A 22,535-nucleotide genomic window follows, 5' to 3' on the forward strand; every position below is an offset into this window, starting at 1 on the left:
TGTTGGCTAATTGCTGGATGAATTGTGATGAGAATATGAAGGTAAACCCAATTCACTAATAACATAGGGGGTGAAAGCTAAATTTTTAACTGGCAAATAATTTCTGTTAGGATTCCGCTGTGGAATATACAGTTCCTTTTTGATATTAGTGACAGCACTTAAGGTATACATTATTCTGATATGCCTCTGTCTTTTCAGATTGATTAGTTGTTTACGTTGTGAGGACCAAATTAGAATGAGAGAACACTGAGATACAGAGGTGATAATTTACCCCTACCTTGTTTATATATCTTGGTGGTAGGGTTCTTTTTCTTCTTATCACACACGGGGTGGATATTAGGATTGGAATGGTTTCCGACTATTTATTTTCTCATTTCAAACTCTTCACTCTGCAGGCTTTCATCTTGTTGGATGGTGGTTGGTACTATCCCACATTTATATTTAGTTATATGATGATTATTTATACTGATCATGGGAAATGTTTTGCTTGATTACAGCCCTGAAGAAGTCGAAGTATTATTTAATGCACGACGAAACACGTGTTGGCAGGTGTAATCAACATTGAAAATAAAATATAAGGACCTCATATACAGAAAGTGGACTTTTTTGTGCATTGACCTTGGATACTATATTCATTGATCCGACTCCTGAGGATTGGAGTTGCTTGCCATATATGTGTTTGAATTGTAAGAGTGAACTGTAGTGTGCTCAGAGGTCATTGTATAACGGACTAAGTTGTTGCTGCTGAGGCTCGCATTGCAGTGAACCTTTGAAGTCGAGATGTGCCGATACGTGGGAGTGGAGGGTCCTGTGATGGTAAAGAGGCACAATCGCTGGGTGAGATCTTTTCAATGTATATGTTCCGGATTGCAGGCGTGGGTATGCATAGACTACTAGGGGACACGATTTTAGCGTATAAACAAATGCAAATGGTGTCTGAACAATGCTAATGATATGTGTGCTTTAGGAGAGGTGGTAACGAAGGGCGAGGCCCTTAGAATCTCCATTAAGTATTGATTTAAGCCTCACGATAAGAGGCACTTGCAGGGTGGTAGAGCTGGGGCAACGGTTAGATATATAATGCTTATGTACTGTTGTATGGTCGTGCTGGCCACCTCTGACCTGGCGCTTTTGGCTATAATGGTTCCTATGGAAGCCTGTTTAGGGGTTGTTCGAGTTCGTCCCAGTGAGGAGCGAAAGGGGGGGACACGGAACTGCCAGGCCAGGTTGGGGGAGGTCGGCTGTGGGAGGGGAAGTTTGGAGTGGGGTGGGTGGTTGGGGTCTGGTTCTGGGAGAGGGAAGTTCAAGGGGACGCCAAGTACTGTGTTGCCCAGGTTTGCCTATTATAGACAGCCCTTGATAGATACGGCTCTACAGAGAATAGTTTGCAGAACCGGTGGTACTCCGTCGGTTGCCTATCAATCTCCCTTCTGGGATGGCTGATATAAGTGAAGTGAATGCAATATGTGACTCGGATACTTTGAATGCTTTGTCATGGAATGTGAGAGGGCTTAACGATTATCGCAAGCTCAGGAAGGTGTTAAATTATCTAAACAGGCACCACATTGACCTCGCTCTTCTCCACGAAACCCTCCTCCCACTTACAAGTAAAATGCTAACGGCTAAGGGGTTAGGGGGAAATAGTGTTGCGGCTGGATTCACTACACACTCCAGAGGAGTCTTTGAGACGAATTTGGGGTCTGTTGATAGCTTTCAGACAGTATGGGACACATTTAAGGTATATATTAGGGGTATGGCTATGTCCAAACATTCGAGTGTTCTTAAAACTATACGACGCAGATTGAGGCAGCTAGAGGCCCAACTGTCGGACCTGGAGGGACGCTTACAGATCAACCCTGATGCTGAAACTACATCGCAAATCAATAGGTTACTCGCCGAGTATCATGAGTAGGCGGACAGGGAAGTGCAACATATGGGCAAGTACGCCACGGCGCGCACGTACGGAGAGGGGGAGAGGCCTGGCTCTCTGTTGGCAAGAATGATGCGAAGCAACAGACAACCTCTGGTAATTGACAAACTGATAACATCTGCCGGGGATGTGCTTACTGACGAGGTGGAGATCCTCCAAGAGTTTAAAACGTATTATGCGGGTCTCTACAAGGCCAGATCCTCACAAGTCGAGGGGGAAATATATGATTACCTTAGCTACATTAAAATGCCCTTCTTGCCCAGCTCACAGAGGGAATTCTTGATGGCGCCCATACAGGAAGATGAGATCTTAGAGGCTCTGGTGGGGATGCGATCTGGCAGTGCCCCTGGGGCAGATGGGCTGACTGTGGGCTTCTATAAAACATTTAAAGACAAACTGGTCCCACACCTGATAACTCTTTTTGACGGCATCTGCGAGGAGGGCAGAATGCCTGCTTCTATGAGGGAAGCATTGCTTGTTACCATTTTAATACCGGGGAAGCCTCCTAATGCATGTAGTTCTTATAGACCACTCTCCCTGTTAAACGTCGATGCCAAATTGTTCGCTAAGGTGCTAGCTACACGCCTGGCACTGCTGGTGCCGGAGCTGGTGGCACCGGAGCAGGCCGGATTCGTCCTCGATAGAAACCTTACGTACAATATTCATACGGTGCTAGGTACCATGCAACACGTGCGTCAAGAAAATAAAGCGCTGGCAATTTTTTTTTGACATGGAAAAAGCCTTTGACTCTGTGGAGTGGCCATTCATGCTCAGAGCTTTACGGAAGCTGGGACTGGGAGAACCTTTTCTACAGATGTTGGGGGCTTTGTATTACAAACCCACAGCGAGACTAAGAATGGGGGACAAAGTCACGGGCGCCTTTGAAATTAGTAGGGGAACTAGACAAGGGTGCCCCCTCTCACCCCTCCTATACGCACTGGTTGCGGAACCTCTGGCATGCGCGATCAGGGAATACCATAGCCTGGAGGGTATCAGCTTTCCAACGTACAAAATTGGAATCTCTACGTACGCTGATGATACCCTGCTGTATGTTCGTGACCCGGAAACTAACCTCTTGTCAGTTTTAAGAGAGGTAGTTCAATTTGGGGCCCTCTCAAGGCTGAAAGTGAACTGGACCAAATCAGTCGCATTCCCATTGATACCGTGACTCTGCCGTTTGAGATGGAATACCCATTGCAGTGGTCTACTGACTCGGTCAGGTACTTAGGGATACAACTCCACACGGACCCAGATATACTGGTACGGGAAAATTATGGGGTCGCGTACATAAAACTAGTGGAGGAAGTTGAAGTGTGGTGTAAGCTCCCATTGTCCCTGATGGGCAGGATTGCCATTATGAAGATGGTGGTCCTACCAAGATTCCTCTTCCTGTTTAATAACATCCCCGTGGTACTATCCAAGGCCTTTTTTAAACAACTGACTCAGGTGCTCATTAAGCTGGCTTGGGGAGGCAAACAACCCCGAGAGTTTGGTGGAAGGTCTTAATGCTTCCCTATGAAATGGGGGGACTGGGTGCTCCAGACATGGAGAGATACTACAGAGTGGCGCAAGCAGCCCACCTGCAAACATGGAAACATGGAGACCCCGATATCCCCCATGTAATCCTTGAATGATTGTTCGCGGACCCCTCCCCCTTACCGGCCACTGTTGGCTTTCCAGTTGACCATGGCATTGGTAAACTAGACTCAATCAAAGCTACGAATCACGCATGGTACGCTTTGGTACAGGCACAGGGCTGTGAACTACTGTATTCCCCACTTATGCAGATAGACTGGGCGGTATGGCTTGCGCCGCTGAAGGAGAGAGGAGTCACAAGAGCATTGCAGGAACCGGGAATCACAAAGATGGAAGACCTATTCATAGACGGGGTGGCTAAATCCTGGGAGCAGATTCGCCCCTTGCAGACAGAGGCTTCACTTCTATTACGTTTCCAGTTCCACAGGGTTCGAAGTGCGATGCTAGACCTCTTAGGCCCGGACATGGCGGAGCCGCCAGATGTGCCGGAAATTACGTATGTGATTAAATCGAAGTCATATCGCAAACTAGTCACCAATCTCAATAAACTAGGAGCCCAACATAAACAGTTCCAATACTCCAAAGCTAGGACAGAATGGCAGAGTGATCTGCAAATACAAATTAATGACGAGATGTGGAAATATTGCTGCATCAGCACTAGGAAACTGTCCTGTCTCTCAATGGTAGGCACAGATAAGTTCATTTTAAATTTCTGCAACGTGTTTACTATACTCCAGAGAGACTACATAGGTACGGGCTTAGACAATCAGCGGAGTGTGAACGTTTTCATGTGCAAGTTGCAGATTTTATCCATTTGGCATGGAACTGTCCTGGCGTTCACAAGTTCTGGAAGGAGATTTTTTTCGGAACTTAGTCTAATATTGGACTCGGAGATACCAGCCGACCCGGCACTGGCACTCCTGGGGTACTCCAAGCCACTGCCGGTTGCACAACGACGATTGGCAGATATAGCTTTGCTAAAGGCCAGGAAGGTTGTAGCTATTTGTTGGATGAGAGGTCCACTGCCAACCAAGAAGAGATGGGCTAGAGATATGTTATATTGTTGCACTCAGTCGGAAATATATAGTGAATTGCTTCCACCCAAGAGTCGGCCTAAAAATTTCTGGGGTCTATATCAAACATATGTACGCTCAGGGGAAGAGGAGGAGGCAGAACAGACTGAGGCGATAGATCCACTTGAAACTCTAGGGGAACACGCTGAGCATGATTAGCGAGGGTCCCTACCTAACGGAGAGAGTGTACTGGGTACTGTGGGAATGGGAGGGATTCAGTGCCAATTGGGGGGGAGATAGAGGCTGGGAATACTTAACTTCCCTACGAAATTGGTGGGGGATTTGCACTGAGGAGAGTACTGATCAGCTCTACATTCATGACACTGAAGATTGGAGCCCGGATATGGAACAACCTTTCTCCCTAGTGGGTAGAAGGAGGGGTTGCTGATAGACAACTAGTAGGTATTTAAGTTGGGAGAGTAACTGCTGGCGTGTTGTGGGTGGGGGGGTTGTTGGGGTAGGGCTCTAGGATTGTATTATATAAGGAAATGTTTGCTGGTACACGGCTTACTTGCCCTGGCATGATAATTGTACGTGTGTGGAAGTGCGCATTTGTTTAGGGTGCTTGCGACTCATATAAGTACTTGGTTCAATCTGTGAGACTGGAGGTTCCCGCCTTACATCATAACTAAATGCCGCCGGGCCTCCGGGATGCCGGCTAAATGGCTGTGTACAATGTTCTCGCGCTATGCAGATAAAATGTCAAACACTTGCTGCCGGCCCCAGGGTTGTAGGCTACAAGCCGTGTAAAATACTTTGTAAGTGAATAAAGGTTTTTGAAAATTAAAAAAAAACATATTTCTTCCTTGGTGATTCTGTATCCCCATGGAATTCAAATATGGACAGAATACAAACAAGGATTCTTTTTCTGCGCACGTTTATAAAAGGAGATATGCAGAGCGATTTTTTTTTTGTTCTGCCAGACAAAGCTAGTGAATTAAGTGTATTTTGGCTTCTTGAAAGGGAAATAGTCTGTTGGGCTGCTTTTGCAGTCCTTTGGAATACTATTGAGAAGCGCTTCTTGTAAATATGACTTACAACTAGTATTTACAAATGGTTTGATTTAAGTACAGTCTGTGGGCTGTCCTTTGTTTCTGTCTTAAGTGTTAATCTGTGGGTTAAATGTGTGTTTAAATGTCTATGTGGTTCGGGGTTTTACATTGCAACTTCTGTAAGTAAATAGCAATTGCGCTCATTGTGTAAGGATTGCTAGCCTTAAGCGCGCTGTATAATGTGTCCTGAGAGTTTGACCCCTTCTGTATATGTCTGGTATGAGCTCAATGTGTGTGTTTGGGTTTTTCTTGCTGTCATCAGTCTGTTCTGCAAAATGTAATTTAATTAATATTAAACAAAAATTAAATAAATATCCAGAAATTAACCATATAATATGCTAAATAACTGTATGTTATTATTAAATTTATAAGAGTAAGCAATTATGCTCATGTACAAATTGCCAATGCTTAAAAGATAAAATTAGAATTCACATTTAATAGGAATAAAATAGGCCTCAAAAACGAAATTGTGTTTTTTGCAATAAATAAACTTACAGCATTTTTCTTAGATACATTGTATCCGATATTAACAGGCAAACACTTCATCTGAGTGAATGTTTGCTGAAACTAAACACATATTATAGAACATGCATTGAAATGCCTCAGTTTTAAATAGACAGTCACCGTGCTTACATTTCAACACTGAAAAAAGCTTTCCACCAACTGTGTTTTTACTGCCGCTGAGCAAACAACTGTTGTTTTTGTAGGCCACGTATAGACAGGAATGTTGACTCAGCCAGGATTTTGCAGTGCTAGCATGGTGTAAAATCCTGCATTTCAGACCGCTGTTTTAAAAAGTTACAAAAATCAGGTTCATTATTTCCATTCTTAAAGCCTTTTACATAAGCACATTCTCGGTTCTGATGTTAAATAATGAATGTCCTTTTTAAAAAGTGGCGCAAAACTTTTCATGTTTCAAGTTAGGCTTCTGTGCTTAGGCTTATGAATGAATGTGTCTAAATATGATAGGCAAGAGATGCAGCTTGCTTTGCATGTGGAATTATCAAAAATGATTGGTTTTATTAATTTCTTTTTTATTAATTATGAAAAAATGATTAAAAAATAAGTGCTTTTAAATTCCTTTTTTTAATATTTATTAAGCTTAATACTCCTACTGTAACCTCCTAGCATTAAAATTAAATTTAAGTTGTGATATTTGCACATGGAATTTCACTCTGCGCAGGCATAAAAAAACTCATTTTTATAACGGTATATATGATTATTTTTGATTTCTTACTCCTGGGCCATCTAGAGAACATTTTGAGGATGAATATTATGTAAATACATTTTAGGATATTCATTTTTAAGTGCCCCAAAATCAAAGTCGAAATTGGGCAAAATTCACAATTTAAACAGCATTTTTTCCATTTAGAGCCACTTTTAAAGTGCTTTAGGCTTCAGTAAATGCATACATTTAGGTATAATACAAATAGCTGACTACTATATTGTTAGACAAGTATATTGCACACTGCTTACAATTGAAAATATGTATAAAAAAACAGCAGAAGTTATTAAACTGACAAACAGGGAAATGGGTCAGCTTTCTGTTTTCAGGGTGACTTTGAATAGGGAAAGCTGCGTGGAATACTTTGCACACAGAATAGGACAGCTGGGAAGAGTTAAAAGTCAGTTCTATATTTAGAAGCCTGGCAGGGCTACCAGAGCAAAGTTTGCCTTGACATTTTGACATCTGAAACTTTTTGAAAGACAAGATGGCAGCGCAGGGAAAGAAGGAGGAGTTGTGCTTAATTTTTTTTGGGTGGCAAAAGCAAGTTTTATGCACTCAAATGAATATACCACAATACAATTGTATATGTGAGCTTGGCCATATATACATCACTAATGCTTTTAGTTTGGTGCTTACTAGGGCTGAGCCAATGGGATTTAGTTTGAATTCATTCGCCCTCATGTTACATTTGTACATTTGCTAATAGGATTGGGGTTTGGGTATTCATATTCTTTACCTCCTCAAAAGTGCTATGTACCTCCTATAACTTTGTTTATGCCCAGTTGCTACAAATAGGGGTTGATAGTATTGACGGAAGTGAAACCTGTTTCAGGTTTCCTACTGTAAAAATGGGGGAAGGAGGCTAGCTCCTCCACAAATTAAGGCTAGGTAATATATATGTTGCTCTCTCCTTTTCTCAATTGTTTTTAGCATGTCTAATTTGTCTGTGAAATAGCAATGAGACACTTAATTGACTGTTTTAAACATTGTTAGCATTAATAAAATAAATAAAAACATATGTTATGTTACTGCCCATCCTGTTTGATGAAATTATGACAGGATCAGTAGTCTAAATTGTTGTTCCCTTATTTTGACCTTTAAGGGAAGCTCGATGCGGGTAGTTTTTGTTCTAAAATTCTTAGGTGATAACACCATTATTGTATGTTATTCCATGCTAGATAGTTTTGCAAGGGCATTGCTAGTTTTTTATTAGCTAGTCTGTGTAAATAAACTGACAGTCCTTATTAGAGCTGATGTTGCATAGTCTGGATCATGAAAAGTAGAACATAGGGAAGATGCCCATGTGATCCATAGCAAAAAATGTTTTGAAGAAAATCTTGTTTTATAGATAAGAGCCCCTGTGACATTAGCAGTTTTAGATTTTCCTGCTGCTCCTATAACATGAGAGCATGGTCCTAAAGCGTACAATGTAGGTATGTAGGTGCTTTTTATTTAGAAGAATCATTTTAGAAGTGTCTGCAGTTCTGTAAAAGTAATGTAAAGTTTATGAGCAAAAGTGTAGAACATCTCCTTTTTTGAGGGTTTTCAGATTAGCACACAGGAATACACCAATGTAAGGATTTAGAGTATGTCTGTGTTGTTTTTCTCTATTTCCTCTGAGTTTAGTAAATGAATACAGACTTCCTTGGCTGCTTGGGATTGGGTGATGTATTACTCTTGTTCACCAAAGAGTTCTTTTTATACTTGCCAATAGGTCCAGGCTGTTGTTTTTTTTACTCTCTCATAGATAGATGAAAGTGGTTCTTGGGTGCCTTGCTAATATATGGCGCGTCCCAAGACTAGGAAGTATTCTAACACTATCCTCTCTGTTGATAGACTGTTTCTGTGCCTTGTCTGAAGACCTTTTGTTCTGTTCACCAATAGATATTTGCTGCCTTACAGCTATTGCCAGAGGGGCCGGGACATCAGATTCAGCCTGGGGAGTCAGCGTCAGCACCAGTTCAGCTTGAAGCCAACGTGAAGATAACCAGCACAGGCATTGCTGGCAACTAGGACCTCAGTGAAGGCGGAAGCCCTGACATGAAGTGTGTACCCCTGCCATTGTCTTGGGTGAAAGACGGGGTCACAAATCAGAAAGGAGATATTGTATTTGATGCCCAGCTGAGAGTCACAGACCGACCAGAATGGCTAGGAAGCTTTGCCTGAGGTGACCCCTTTTGAAACAAGGGTTGCTTCAGAGATCCTAGCATCAGGCCTCTGAATTCTGGTCCCAAAGTGAATACAAGTTTGCTCCTTTGTTTGTTGGTCAAGGGGGGCCTTAGCACACTGAATGAAATGTTTTGCCCCAACGAATCTGCAGTGCGCCAGAAGAGCAATACAGGAGTTAGAGAAGGACTTGAGATTAGGGTACAGGTGCTGTGTCTCTGGTGCCTGTTAGATTGAAGTGAAGAAAACTTGTGCACTGCCTGAGACACTGGATAGGATCGCTAAAAGCATTTGCCTGGTGGGTGTGATGGAGCGAGATGATGAATAAAATTTTGTTCAAACTCGCAAAGTTAAACTTCCATAACCAATATAACTGTATTAATAAGCATGTGTTGAAATTATAACCAACCTAGTTTTAAAATGCATGCATTCAGAAAACATGTGGGACTAATTTATATGCTTTATGTTGCAATTGCAAGTGTGTGGAAAATAATAAATTAACCTTGTCTATTGTCTTTGTCAGTATTAAATGTGGCTGTTTAATTAATGGCATGTGCTTATTTATGTGCTTGTGTTTACGTTATGTCTTTTATGTGGCAAAAGCTCATGGAGAATCCTTGTGGCCTAAAAGAAGAAGGTAAATATAAATGCTGCTTTGTGTGCTATTCGCGCACTGATTATTTCATGTGACTAGGAAGGCTTGCAGCTTATTGGCTCATCCTGAAATATAGTAATTCTATTGGCTGAGCAGAATAGTGACGTGGCTTAACCTGATTGGCTTGTTGGTGAGTTTCGCGCACGGATTGGCTAGAATAGCGAAACAACAAGGAAATACTTACAATCTTTTCCAAATTAAGCGGAATTGTTTAAAAACATGGATTATTATTACATTAAAGAGGAAAAGAAGCTTACATGGTTTCAGAAATTGAAAAATATATTTAAAAATGACAAGAAAATTGAAACGCGAGGTGGAAGATTACTTCATAAGTACAAAAAACCTGCAACCTATATGTCAGGTGAATATGGTTATCATACTTGCCTTTGGATCAAGAATTGGATGGAATATACCAAAAATGATGGTGTATTGGCATGGCCGGAAGATGGGTCATTTAACATTAGGTGTTGAAAAACTTGAGAGAAAAAATGATGACTCTTGTACCAAAGCCTAGACCAACACAATTTGAGGCTTTAGCTGAATGGGAGGATGAGATGTTTGAATTAGAACGAGAAAACAGAGGTGTAACAAGAGGCACTAGATTAGACATTAATAGGGAAACTCATGAAGATAGAATGCGTTGTTGGAGACGTGCAGATATGTGTGATGGTTTGTATCCAGCGAGATTTGGTGAAGTAACTGCTCAAAAGAGCACTGAAAAGAAAAATAATATTGGTGAAGATAGTGAATTAGAAGATCCAGTTTTAGAAGAGATTTATATCACGAAATCAAAACCGCCACCTTATCAACCAGTTTGTTCATGGTCTTCCCCGAGAATTCCTCCAGGAACTTCTCCAAGTGCTCCTCCTAGGGAAAATGATGAGACTCCACCTACATTAAATCAGAATAATGCAAAATTCCTGAGAGAGTAGAAACAAGAAATAATTCTAGTACATCGGGAGAAAATAGAAGTTATGCTGAAACTCCAATTCAGAGAAATGGAATCCCAAGAAATGTAATGAGAACAGAAAGATGTAGGGATATACCAAATCCCTCAGAATATTTCCGATCAAAAGATGAATTAATTCAGCAGTTAACTAAAAACATGGAAGCAGTAACAGTACCAGTAACAATGGGACCTGTTATTCCAGTCTTTGATAAAAGGGAAATTAGACATTCAGCTCTGACTGTTCCCTTAAATGCGGAAATTCAGAAAGTGGCTGAAAATTTTTATTCAGATTTAACAGAAATTCATCGAGAGAAAACAATGATGCCCGTTAATCAAAGTTTGTCAAATGATCAAATTCCATCTGTTGCAGGATCTGATTCTGGAACTCCAGAAAATAGATTTAACACAGACTCCACAGACTCCAGAATTTAAATTTCTTGATGTTGCAAAGTTGAAGGCGGATTTGGAGGAATTAAATATTGGCACAATTGAACCTGACAGTTTAAAGCTATATCAGGATGATGAATTATTGTTTATTTGTAAAAGCATACAATGGAAAACGAAAACCAAGTATGATCCATTAGAGGAAATGGCTGCTGAATTAGAAATAGATTTGAGTAGACAGAAAAATTTGCAGAAACATTACAGAGTAGATTTCTCTGAAAAGGATATTGAAAATATGAACACCACAGGAAGAATAATTCATGTAAAAGAATTAATAGTGTTTCTAAAAAGATTAGGTGAATTAAGAAAATGGAGAGTGAAATGGACAAAGAAAAGAGAGGAAGACAGAAGAGAAAGAGGAGAAATAGCAACTGAGTTTCCTATGAGAGAAATAGCTGGCGGAGGGTATGTGCATGTTCCTTGGACAAGACAGGACAATTTACTGTTTACAAATGATTTTCCTCGGCTGAGAGAAAAACCTGTGGAATGGTATCGCCAGGTAGACAGATTTGTTAAGGTTTCAAAAGATCTGTGGATTGATCTTGATGGATTCTTTGACATTGTTGTCCCATCGGATCTTTGGACAGAATGTAAAATTTCTATAGATTGGCCCAAAGAAGAACCTGCTCGAGATAAAGTAACAGGTGCACCTTCAGCTGATGTAATAAACCTGTATGATAAGGTCATTTTGTGGCTGAAAGACAAGGGGGCATATTACCAACAACTAGCGATAATTTTTGTCTCTAACTTGTTTAGAGACAAAAATTTTCGCCGCACATCGGCGATTTTTATCGCAGATAAACCTTGCTATTAACAAGGTTTATCGCAAATGTGATAAAAAACGGCCGAAATGCATGAATATCGCTGAAAAGTCAGCGATATTCATGCATTATCGAGCAAATGCTCTTAGCCATGTTATCCACCTCCCATTGGATAACATGGCTAAGAACTGCTCAGGGCAGGTGTTAGCTTTTGGAGATATTCCCGCTTAGCGCGAATATCTCCAAAAGTTGGTAATAGGAGATAGCGATGTTAGAGACTGTTTTCAGTCTCTAACATCTTGGCACGCCCACTTTGCATCTCATTAGTGATAAATATCGCTGACATGCAAAGTGGGGCCCAAGATGGTCGCTATCTCCTACTAGCTGTCGCTAACTGGTGTTAGCGACAGCTTGGTAATAGGGAGATAATTTTATCTCCGCTTTCTTGGCTTTTAAAGCCAAAAAAGCGGAGATAAACCCCCTTGATAATATGCCCCAAGATTCCCCCAACAGAAGTAGATTGGGTTAAAATAGACAGAACAAATCAAGAGCCAAAAGAATCAGTGCATTCATTTTATGAAAGATTACTGCTGGTATTTAAACAATACAGTGGTTACGAGAAATTGAGTGAGAAGGATATGAGCCATTTCATATACAGGTTTGTTTATGGCTTAAAACCTGAAATTGGTGAAATGATTAGATCAGGAATAGTTGGTTGGCAATCACTCTCAGTTGATGACATTTTGAGAAAAGCAAAATACTGCAGTGATGAGATAGATGCTAAACAAAAGAAGCTAAAAGAAAAAGCTATGTGGGCAGAGGTAAAAGTAGCTGAACAACAAATTGCAACTTTGGAAAATAAAAATGTTCACCAGAATCAAGGGAAATTTAAAGGTAATTATATTAAACCAAAATTGATGGGTAATATTGAAGAATTAAAGCAGAAACTCCCATGTTTTAATTGAAGCAAAATTGGACACTGGAAGCGCGAATGTTAGAATCCGCCCAGAAATTTTAAAAATGCATCATTAAATCCACAGATGCAGAGTGAGATAAATCAGCAGCAACAGCTACAGCGACAGGTAGTGAATCAGCAAAGTCAAATTCCACAACTGCCACTTCCAAACTGTGTAAATGTGCAGAGATACAGTACAGAAACAAGATTCTGCGGAGGTGAACAGGTAAACAGGTCGCCAAGAGTGAATGTGTCAAATGTTTCTCAACAATATTGGTTGAAAGAAAATGAAGGGAGTGATTCTGAGGATTACTTATTACGGTGCCTGAGAGAGGAGGAAGAGTGTGTGCTTGGAGCCACTGTTGAGGTAGATCAGTCTGGTCCATTTGTAAATGGTAAAGTGAATGATGTAGAAATCACTTTTCTAGTGGACACAGGTGCTACCCGTTCTACTGTTAGATCAGTGGAAATAGAAAACCTACCTCTCTCTGGGGATACTATCCAAGTAGTTGGTGTGGCTAATCAACAGATTAAAACAGATTTAACAGAACCAGTTAAAGTTGAAATTGGTAAATTTAAAGACAAACATAGGTTTGTAGTCTGTAACAGCAGTCCTGTAAACTTGTTAGGAAGGGACATCCTTTGCAAGATGAACTGTAAAATATATTGCTCACTGGATGGTATTGAGCTCCAAACTCAAGAAGAAAATGGCCTTTATAAATTAACAATGTTAATGGTTGAAGCAGAAGAAAGTAAATTATTTCCTGCTTTTGACAAAAATAATTTACCTGAAGAACTAAAAGAGACAGTCAATGCTAAAATTTGGGATTTATCTGATGACGAAATGGGTTTGCTGAAACATGTAGACCCAGTAAAAATAACAGTAAAACAAGGAGTAGATTATCCAAACATTCCTCAGTATAAAATGAAAGCAGAAGTTATTGAAGGTGTCATACCTGTAATTGAAAAATGTATAAAACAATGTGTTTTAAAAGAAATTGAGAGCAGTCCATGTAATTCACCGATTATGGGAATCAAAAAGCCAAACAGAACTTTCAGGATTGTTCAAGACCTGAGAAAGGTTAATCAAATAGTTGTTCCATGTTGCCCAGTTGTACCAAACCCAGCGGTAATTCTATATCAGATTCCGCATGATGCAGAATAGTATACAGTCATAGACCTTTGTAATGCATTCTTTACTGTTCCATTGCATCCAGAAAGCCAACAAATTTTTGCGTTCAGGTTCCAAGAGCGTATGTTAGCATGGTGTCGTATCCCTCAAGGGTATACAGAGAGTCCATCTATTTTTAATCAGTTACTAAAGAAATCCTTGGAAAATCTAGATTTACCTGGAAAATCAACATTAGTGCAGTATATTGATGATCTCCTTGTGGCTGCAAAAACACGAGACAACTGTGTGACTGATACCATTACTCTTTTGAATCATTTGGCAGAAAAGGGACATAAAGTGTCTCCTGCAAATTTACAGTTTTGTAAACAAGAAGTAAAATATCTTGGCCACAGAATTGCAAAATGAATCAGACAAGTGACAATTGAAAGAATAAAAATGATCCAAGCAATGTAACCTCCAAAAACACAGAGACAGGTCAGAATGTTTCTAGGAATGGTAGGTTATTGTCGTCAATGGATTAGTGGGTTTTCAGTAATTGCAAAGCCATTGCAGAGACTGACAAAAGCAGACATAAAAGACCTGATTACCCTAACAGAAACTGAGTTAGAAGCCTTTGAACAGCTAAAAAGAAGTTTGTGTGAAGCTCCAGCATTAGGAATGCCAGACTATGAAAAAGAATTTGAGCTGTATTGCAGTGAAAGGGAAGGATGTGCATTATCAGTTTTGATTCAAAGACATGGAAAATTGAGAAAGCCAATAGCATATTTCTCAGCTGTTCTTGATCCTGTTGCTAAAGCATTACCAGGTTGCTTAAAAGCAGTGCTGCAACAAGCGTAAGTCTGGAACAAAGTGAAAGGATAATAATGGGGTTTCCTGTAAAAGTATATGTACCACATTCAGTTGAGATTCTCCTTACCAGAAGAAAAACACAGCATTTGACAAGCAATAGATTGACAAAATATGAAAAAGTTATTCTGGGATCAGATAATGTTTCTATTGCGAGATGTGTAAATTTAAATCCTTCCACATTATTGCCTGATGGTACTGTGACAGAAATCAGAAATGAAAATGACATTGATCATGAATGCTTGGATGTTTTAGAATATTGCTCCAAACCTAGACAGGACATTAAAGATGTCCGTTAACTGAGTCAGATTTTGTTTATTTTGTTGATGGTTCATGTTTAAGAACAGATGAAGGCATTCTGAGTGCAGCATGCTCTGTCTGTACAGTTGCAGACGTAGTTAAAGCTTCTTGTCTCAAAGGAATTCGTTCAGCTCAAGTAGCAGAATTGATTGCTTTGATTCGTGCTTGTGAAAGAGCAAAAGGAATAAAAATTACCATAGTGACCGATAGTCAGTATGGGTATGGCGTAGTTCATGACTATGGCCAGCTCTGGTTTCAAAGAGGTTATTTAACTTCTGCGGGAACCCCTATCAGGAATGCAAAATTGATTAAAAGGCTTATCGATGGAATTCAGCTACCAGAGAAAATTGCTGTGGTAAAATGCACGGCACACAAAAAGGGAGACGACTCATAACAAAAGGAAATGCATATGCTGATGAAATTGCTAAATTCTGTGCAAAGAATAATAAGTCCATCTATCGGGAAAAAGACAATGAACCTGTTTTGAACTCACTTATGCTAACATCTGTAGTTGAGACATGGCAAGGAGTAAAAGATCTACAAGATGAGGCAGATGGTGAGGAAAAATACACATGGTTAAAAGAAGGTTGTAGACAGCGAGTGGAAGATGAGATTTGGGTTTACAAAGATGACAGACCAGTAATGCCAAACTGCATGATTGCTGACATGGCACGAATGTATCATGGTTCAGGACACTTAGGTAGAGATTCAATGATTAGGTTGTTTAGGCAGACATGGTACAATCCAAAATTCAGGATAATTGCAGAATCTTTTTGTCAGAGATGCTTGATTTGTCAGCAGATCAATCCAAACAGAAAAACAGTTGTGAGCTTGGGAACCACAGGACGGGAGGGTGGTCCTTTTACCAGGTTACAAATGGATTTCATTGATATGCCACCTCATAACAGATTAAGATATGTTTTGGTGATAGTCTGTCTGTTTTCGAGATGGGTTGAAGCGTTTCCGACTCATCACAATGATTCAGTTACTGTGGCAAAATTGCTTTTAAGAGAAATCATACCTAGGTATGGATTTCCAGTGACAGTCGAGACTGATCGTGGCACACATTTTGAAAACAGATTGTTACAAATGATTTGTGAAGCACTGGGTATAAAACAAAAGCTACACTGTGCTTACAGACCAGAAGCATCAGGTGTTGTTGAGCAAATCAATGGTACAATTAAGAACAGGCTGGCAAAAATGTGTTTGGCTACAGGAATGAAATGGACTGATGCACTTTCACTTGTTCTGATGTCTTTGAGAAGTACTCCAGATAGACAAAACAGGTCTAAGCCCACATGAGATACTCATGGGCAGAGTCATGAGACAAGCATTTGTTCCAGTTCACAAATTATTAAGCATTAATGATAGTGTCATATTGGAATACTGCAAGAACTTATCTGACGTGGTGACTTCTGTGTTCCATCAGGTGGGAACTGAAGTATTAACCAAGGAGAAAGAACAAGCTCATGATTTGTTACCAGGAGACTGGGTGAGAACAAAGGTACATCGGAGAAGAAACTGTGTTGTACCCAGGTGGCAGAAGGTAAGACAGGTGATACTTGTCACAACAAATGCAGTAAAGTGTAGAGGTCTGAAAATATGGATTCATGCTAGTCACACCATTCGAGTGGCACCACCTGAGAATCCAGTGAAGAAGGTGATACAACAACTGATTCAGATTCTGAAAAAGAATCTGAAAGAAATCCAGATTCTGAAGATCAACAAGAAAGTCGACATCTGGAAGATTCAAATGCGAATGAGGCATTGAATGAAAAAGATTTGGAGATTGTGATACTAGACTCTGAAAATGATGAAGATCTGCTAGAAAAAGAAGCAGAAAAAGAGTCTGAACAAGAAGAGAATCAAGATCAGGAGAGAATTGAAAAGCAGATTGGAAGCTCTGGAAGAAGGAACAAAAATTCTGAAACTGGTGGATTGGAAGTAATTGAAGAAGAAGAATTACCAAGTTCCAGCTATAAGGATGATGTTCCTAACAGAGTGAAGCTGCCGAGTAAAGAAGTACCTGAATCTAGAGTTGATATCACAGAAAGCGAATCAGACGAAAGTGATGATGAATCCAAAGTGAAAAGATCAAGAACAAGAGCTTGGAGAGTTTAATGTAATTTAACTGAGCCAAAGAAGAAATTCTCAAGAAAAGGAGATAATTGGCCAAATGAGAATGAGGGTCTAAAATTCAAATTAGTGAACAAATCAAAAGAACAGGTTAATGAAATCTCAATTCAGAAAAGTGATTCAGATAAGAAAAATCAAGCAGGAAAGAAAATAGAAGTAATTAGCAGTAGAGCAAAGAGGGTGTTAAAGCCTAATCAGAAACATAAGTCACCTGAATGGACTTATATCATAATCCCACCAGTAGTGGAGGTGAATAGTAGTAGCCAAGAAGATTTAGATGACATGAGAGATAATGATTGATTCTGTTTTCACTTAAGGTTAAAAGGTTATAGGTGACATAAGGTCGAAGAAATTGTGTTAGGTGACACAAGGTCGAAGAAATTGTGTTAGCTGGAAAAACACATTGATGTAAGATGTAAGGTCGAAGAAAAGCTGTTAGAAGATTCCTTAATTTAAAAAAAAAGAAGTAAAAAAGGATGGTGTATATTTAGTGATTTTTAAATAAAAATTTCTTTTTTTTTTAAAGGCTCTTGTCTCAAAGTAAAAGATGCCTAATACTAACAGCAATTCAAGATGCTCTATTTTAAGAAGATGTTGCAAAATGTCTTCTATTGGTGTGATTTTATTAATTTTGGTTTGGTTAATTTTAGCTGTAATTTTTCCTTTTGGAATTGACAAAGAAATGTACAAAGCTAATATGACTAGTAAAGTTGTGGCTAAACAAGATATTCATGATGTAGTGGGCAAAACTAATAAAGTCATTGAACACAAACCAGAGATCCACCAAGATAGATCTGTTGGTGAATTTTCTAGTAATTCCTTTTCAAGACTTTTATCTGAATATGTTAAGGTGATGGATGTGAAGGATTGTTACATTTGTGTGAAACTACCTGCTTCTGTTTCAGAGGGGGTTACTTATAACATGCTTCCTCTTACTTACGGCATTACTTGTAGTGTAATAGCTAGTTTGTTTTATCGGACAGGTCGGTTGGAGTATTACTACTCTAATTATGATGAGATTTTTGCAAATCTAAAAGTTGATAATAGTCTAAATAAACTAAAACATGCTAAACAGATGAGGGAATTTTTTATAGTGACTAATGAACTCACCTATGAATATGCTTTCAGAAACAATTTAACATGCAAGTTGAGAACCGAAGAGACATCTCTCTTAAACATGGTTGAAGAGAGAAGAGCAATTTACAAAAGAAATGAGATGCTGAAACAAACTAAATCTAAGTTTTGGCAGATTGAGGATGAAAAGCTTAATGGCAGAAATGAGAATGTAGCAATTCACATAGATAAACCTGTTAGTGGAAAACTTTGTATAATAAGAGATACTACTCAATTTGACAACTACTTTGTAGGCGCTAGTCAATGTGAAGATACTTATCGCATCTTAGGAGGGGGGGTTTTAAAGGAGGCAAAGATCCAATTTTTCCTGGTATTTATTTTGTTTGTGGGAACAAAGCTTACTTCAATCTCCCAGACCACTGGTATGGGACTTGTTACATTGGTTTAGTTTTTCCAAAAAATGTTCATGTAGATAGAAATGCAAAAGGTTCATTTGAAATTGGCAAACACCTGAATAGGTTCAGGAGGGAAAGTTTTTCAGAAATAATGGGAGACATATTTGGTGCAATAATACCTATGATAGGAATAACCCTGAATGCAAATAAAATCAGAAAAGTGTCCACAATTGTAGATAGATTGTCAACAGACACTGCAAGTGGATTTCAATTAGTTGATACAGAACTCATTGCTATGAGGACTATGGTAATGCAGAACCGTCTTGCATTAGACATTCTGCTTGCAAAAGAGGGAGGAGTTTGTGGAATTTTACATGTCCAGCATTGCTGTACATATATTCCAGATAAGAGCCAGAACATAGAGATGTTTATTAAGAATATTACTGAATTACATACTGAGATAGAACTTTTAGAAGATGAACATTTTTCAGAACAATTGAGCAAAAGATTTGCAGCAATCAGAAACTGGTTTCAAGAGATTGGCAGTTCAATTATTGGTAAAATACTTTATCCTGTAATAGTTATAGTCATAGTGACACTTTTGTTAAAAATTAGTTGCATGATACACAAGAGAAAGAAATATGTAAGGGAAAAGAAAAGGATTTATAGACAAGAGAAGGAAATAGAATTAGAAGAGTTTCGTAGAGCACAATATGAGAGTTGTAGACAAACTGCTGAATCAAGAGTTTAGAAAAACTAATACAGTGAATGTTCAAAACATGTTCGTAGGGTTAACATTTTTGCAAACATTTTTGGGTGTTGTTTGGTGATTTTGAAATCACCAGATGAGGGAGTTGATGGAGCGAGATGATGAATAAAATTTTGTTCAAACTCGCAAAGTTAAACTTCCATAACCAATGTAACTGTATTAATAAGCATGCGTTGAAATTATAACCAACCTAGTTTTAAAATGCATACATTCAGAAAACATGTGGGACTAATTTATATGCTCTATGTTGCAATTGAAAGTGTGTGGAAAATAATAAATTAACCTTGTCTATTGTCTTTGTCAGTATTAAATGAGGCTGTTTAAATAATGGTATGTGCTTATTTATGTGCTTGTGTTATGTTATGTCTTTTATGTGGCAAAAGCTCGTGGAGAATCCTTGTGGCTTAAAAGAAGAAGGTAAATATAAATGCTGCTTTGTGTGCTCAGCTAGGTGACATAGTCTAATGGGTTTTTAATAATTAGCAAAGGGGGTGGGTAACAGAATAGGTATCAATTCTCTAAATAATTAATGTTTTGTGTTTGTTTAAATAATAGTTTCCGAGAGAGGCCTTAGGCCTGCAAAAAGGAGCCTTGCACAGAAGTGGAAACTTTTACCACGTCGACAATTTTGTCAGAAAAATACAGTTTAATAAGTTGTGCTAAACGTGCTCTTGGAGAGAACGATTCAAGGACAGGAAGCGGCAAGATTGCCAAGGCAAGGAAGTCATGAGCTGTAGCTCGAATAAAATGTTACATTTTCGAGGAAGCGAAATGACACGAAAGCAAAGAACAATAGGGCTAAAGAAGAGCCCGTTCTCGGTTTGAAAGTGGTGATGACACAATACGGTCCCACATAAGACAGCCAATGGGAACTCTGATGGCAAAGAAAAATGAACACTTTTGGGATGATTAGCTAGTTAGAAAGGTAGAAAACATGGCCCCATGGGCAGGAGGGAATCTCTCTCGCTTTCCGATTCCTGAAGGGCGTGACGTGCTGTTGGACTCTTTGGTGCACGTAAGGACAGCAGTCTTTAAAGATTATTCTTTCTAGGTGAAGCGAGTTTTAGACAGGGAGATAGAATTTAGGGAATGGAAACTTATATTTTGCTTTAATTCATGCTAACTGATTTATCTTTGAAATGTCAGTCTAATAAGTCTTTTCCTTTAAAAATGATGCTTTCACTTTGCTAATAAAATAAAGATTCTTGATTAAAGATGCTCTTGCTTTGAATAATAAAGATAATAAAAATTAGATTTTGAAACAACAAGCTGGTCTTGTTTATTCATGGTCTAGTTACCATCAGTTGATCCATTCGCCTTAGTGACTTAATTAAATGTCATATGTTTAAATCCATGGTAAGAAATGATAAACTGCAGTTGTATATAATTATGTAAATAGTTTGTGAATAGTTCTGATTAATTAGGTCACATGATTCAGTCGCTCAAAAATTGTCTCGTTGGTTTATGGGCCTTGGCAAGTGATTCATGATTAATGGTGAGTATTGTGGAGATAGGTAGCGTTGGTGAGACAGTTTTTCATTAGGAGCGCTGGATCAGGTGACTGCCCTATCCTGAAAGAAGAGTCTTTTCCCTTGAAACTGGGCTGTGATTCTTGAGTGGCGAGTTGTGCAGCTCCACCGTGGAAACAACAAGAGCCTGCCTGTAAGGCTCAAACGGACACAGGGAGAAGACTCCCTCTGGCTGGTTGTACAGCAGCTTCAATTTCCCCAAGGACTTCTTCTTTTTGTCAATAATGTACCCCTTTAGTGGTCCCATTTCTGAGGAGAAGCAGCCCTTTGCAGCTCTTCGTTCTAATTCCTATGGCCCTGTGTGGGCCTCCTGGTCCCAGATATGATTGATGTTCTAGGCCTCATAAAAAGAAAATGTAACAGACAAATGGAAAATGTTTTTATTAGAGATGTCTTATTAGCTATTCTGAAACTGAAATTGATAATCACTGAAATGCATAGGAGCCCTGAAAATGTTTACTAGATGATTTTAGGATTTTCTTTTGCTTAGGACTAGAAAGATGATAATTCCGTTTGTATTCGTGGCCATTACTCTCTCCTGCAATCTGTATGTTAATTATGACCTGATGCTCCGTTCCCTTTGTATTCCTGCTTGTACCCGCTTAATGAAATGTTTAGAATGGAAAATGCCCACCTAGCAATGAATTAGGAAATTTATATATTTATGAAAATTAATATGCAAATATTTTCTATGTTCCTACTGGATCATGGGAATGTCTTTAGCTCATGCTAAAAGGACCATCTGTTAAATATTGGACGGATTTGTTAGCATGAGCTGAAAGCCATTTTGTATTTCTGGCAGCCATTTTAGTTTGCCATGTGCTGCCACGTGCTCACCATGTGCTCTGTCCTCCCTCAATGTTGACGTCTCTTGTATTCTGCCTAGAAACAAACTATATTCAGCATCTTCCACTTTTGCACATGCTCAGTTGAGCTTGCAGCTGTCCTTGCAACTGTTCCTAGTATGTAAATGTCAGGATGTGTTTGCCAAAAACAGCCACTGTTAGCTCCTCCCACTTTGTTGAGCAAGCAGATCTTGCATGTCCATATTAGTCATTTTGCATGCTTACATGAGCCAGGACTGCCCCTTGGTCTTATGCTGATTATGTAACACTAAGCATATATAAGGCCCCAGTTTTCTGTACTCCTCAGACTGCCTCATTCAGTTGCTAAGGCTTCTGTGTGAGGTAGCCTGACTCATTTGAGGTTAATAAAGATGTTCTTTTATATTTCAGCTTCTGTGCCAATTTCTTTTTTTGTTGGTTTAAAAGGACCAAGTATCAGTGGGACCCCTAGGAAGGTTTTTTGATTTCTTCAGTACTTGAGCCCCAAGTTCCTCAAGGCAGCCTTAACTCCATTGTACTTGCGCCTCGCCTCCTGAACCATGATGATAAAGGCAGGAAAAAAAGCCAACTTGCTGCCCTGCCATTGGACGTCTCCCATGTCACGGGCCGAATGAAGAGCAGCATCTCTGTCCCTGAAGTGCATGAGCCTGGCAATGATGGGCCGCGGGGGAAAGCCCGGCCTAGGTCAGGGCCCCAATGACCTATGAGCGCGCTCAACCACGAAGCTCTGCATGAAGGTCTCCCTGCCAAACAGTTCCAC

General features: G+C 39.4%; 1 protein-coding gene across 1 annotated transcript in view; it reads left to right on the forward strand.

Annotated features, from left to right (window-relative positions):
* Positions 1-22,535, forward strand: part of LOC147659130 (cytochrome P450 2G1-like) — a 356,398-nt gene that overhangs the window by 169,936 nt on the left and 163,927 nt on the right. The gene's annotated exons all lie outside the window — the stretch shown is intronic.

Source organism: Lissotriton vulgaris, unplaced genomic scaffold (assembly GCF_964263255.1).
Source record: "Lissotriton vulgaris unplaced genomic scaffold, aLisVul1.2 SCAFFOLD_624, whole genome shotgun sequence".
Classification (NCBI taxonomy): Eukaryota; Metazoa; Chordata; class Amphibia; order Caudata; family Salamandridae; genus Lissotriton; species Lissotriton vulgaris.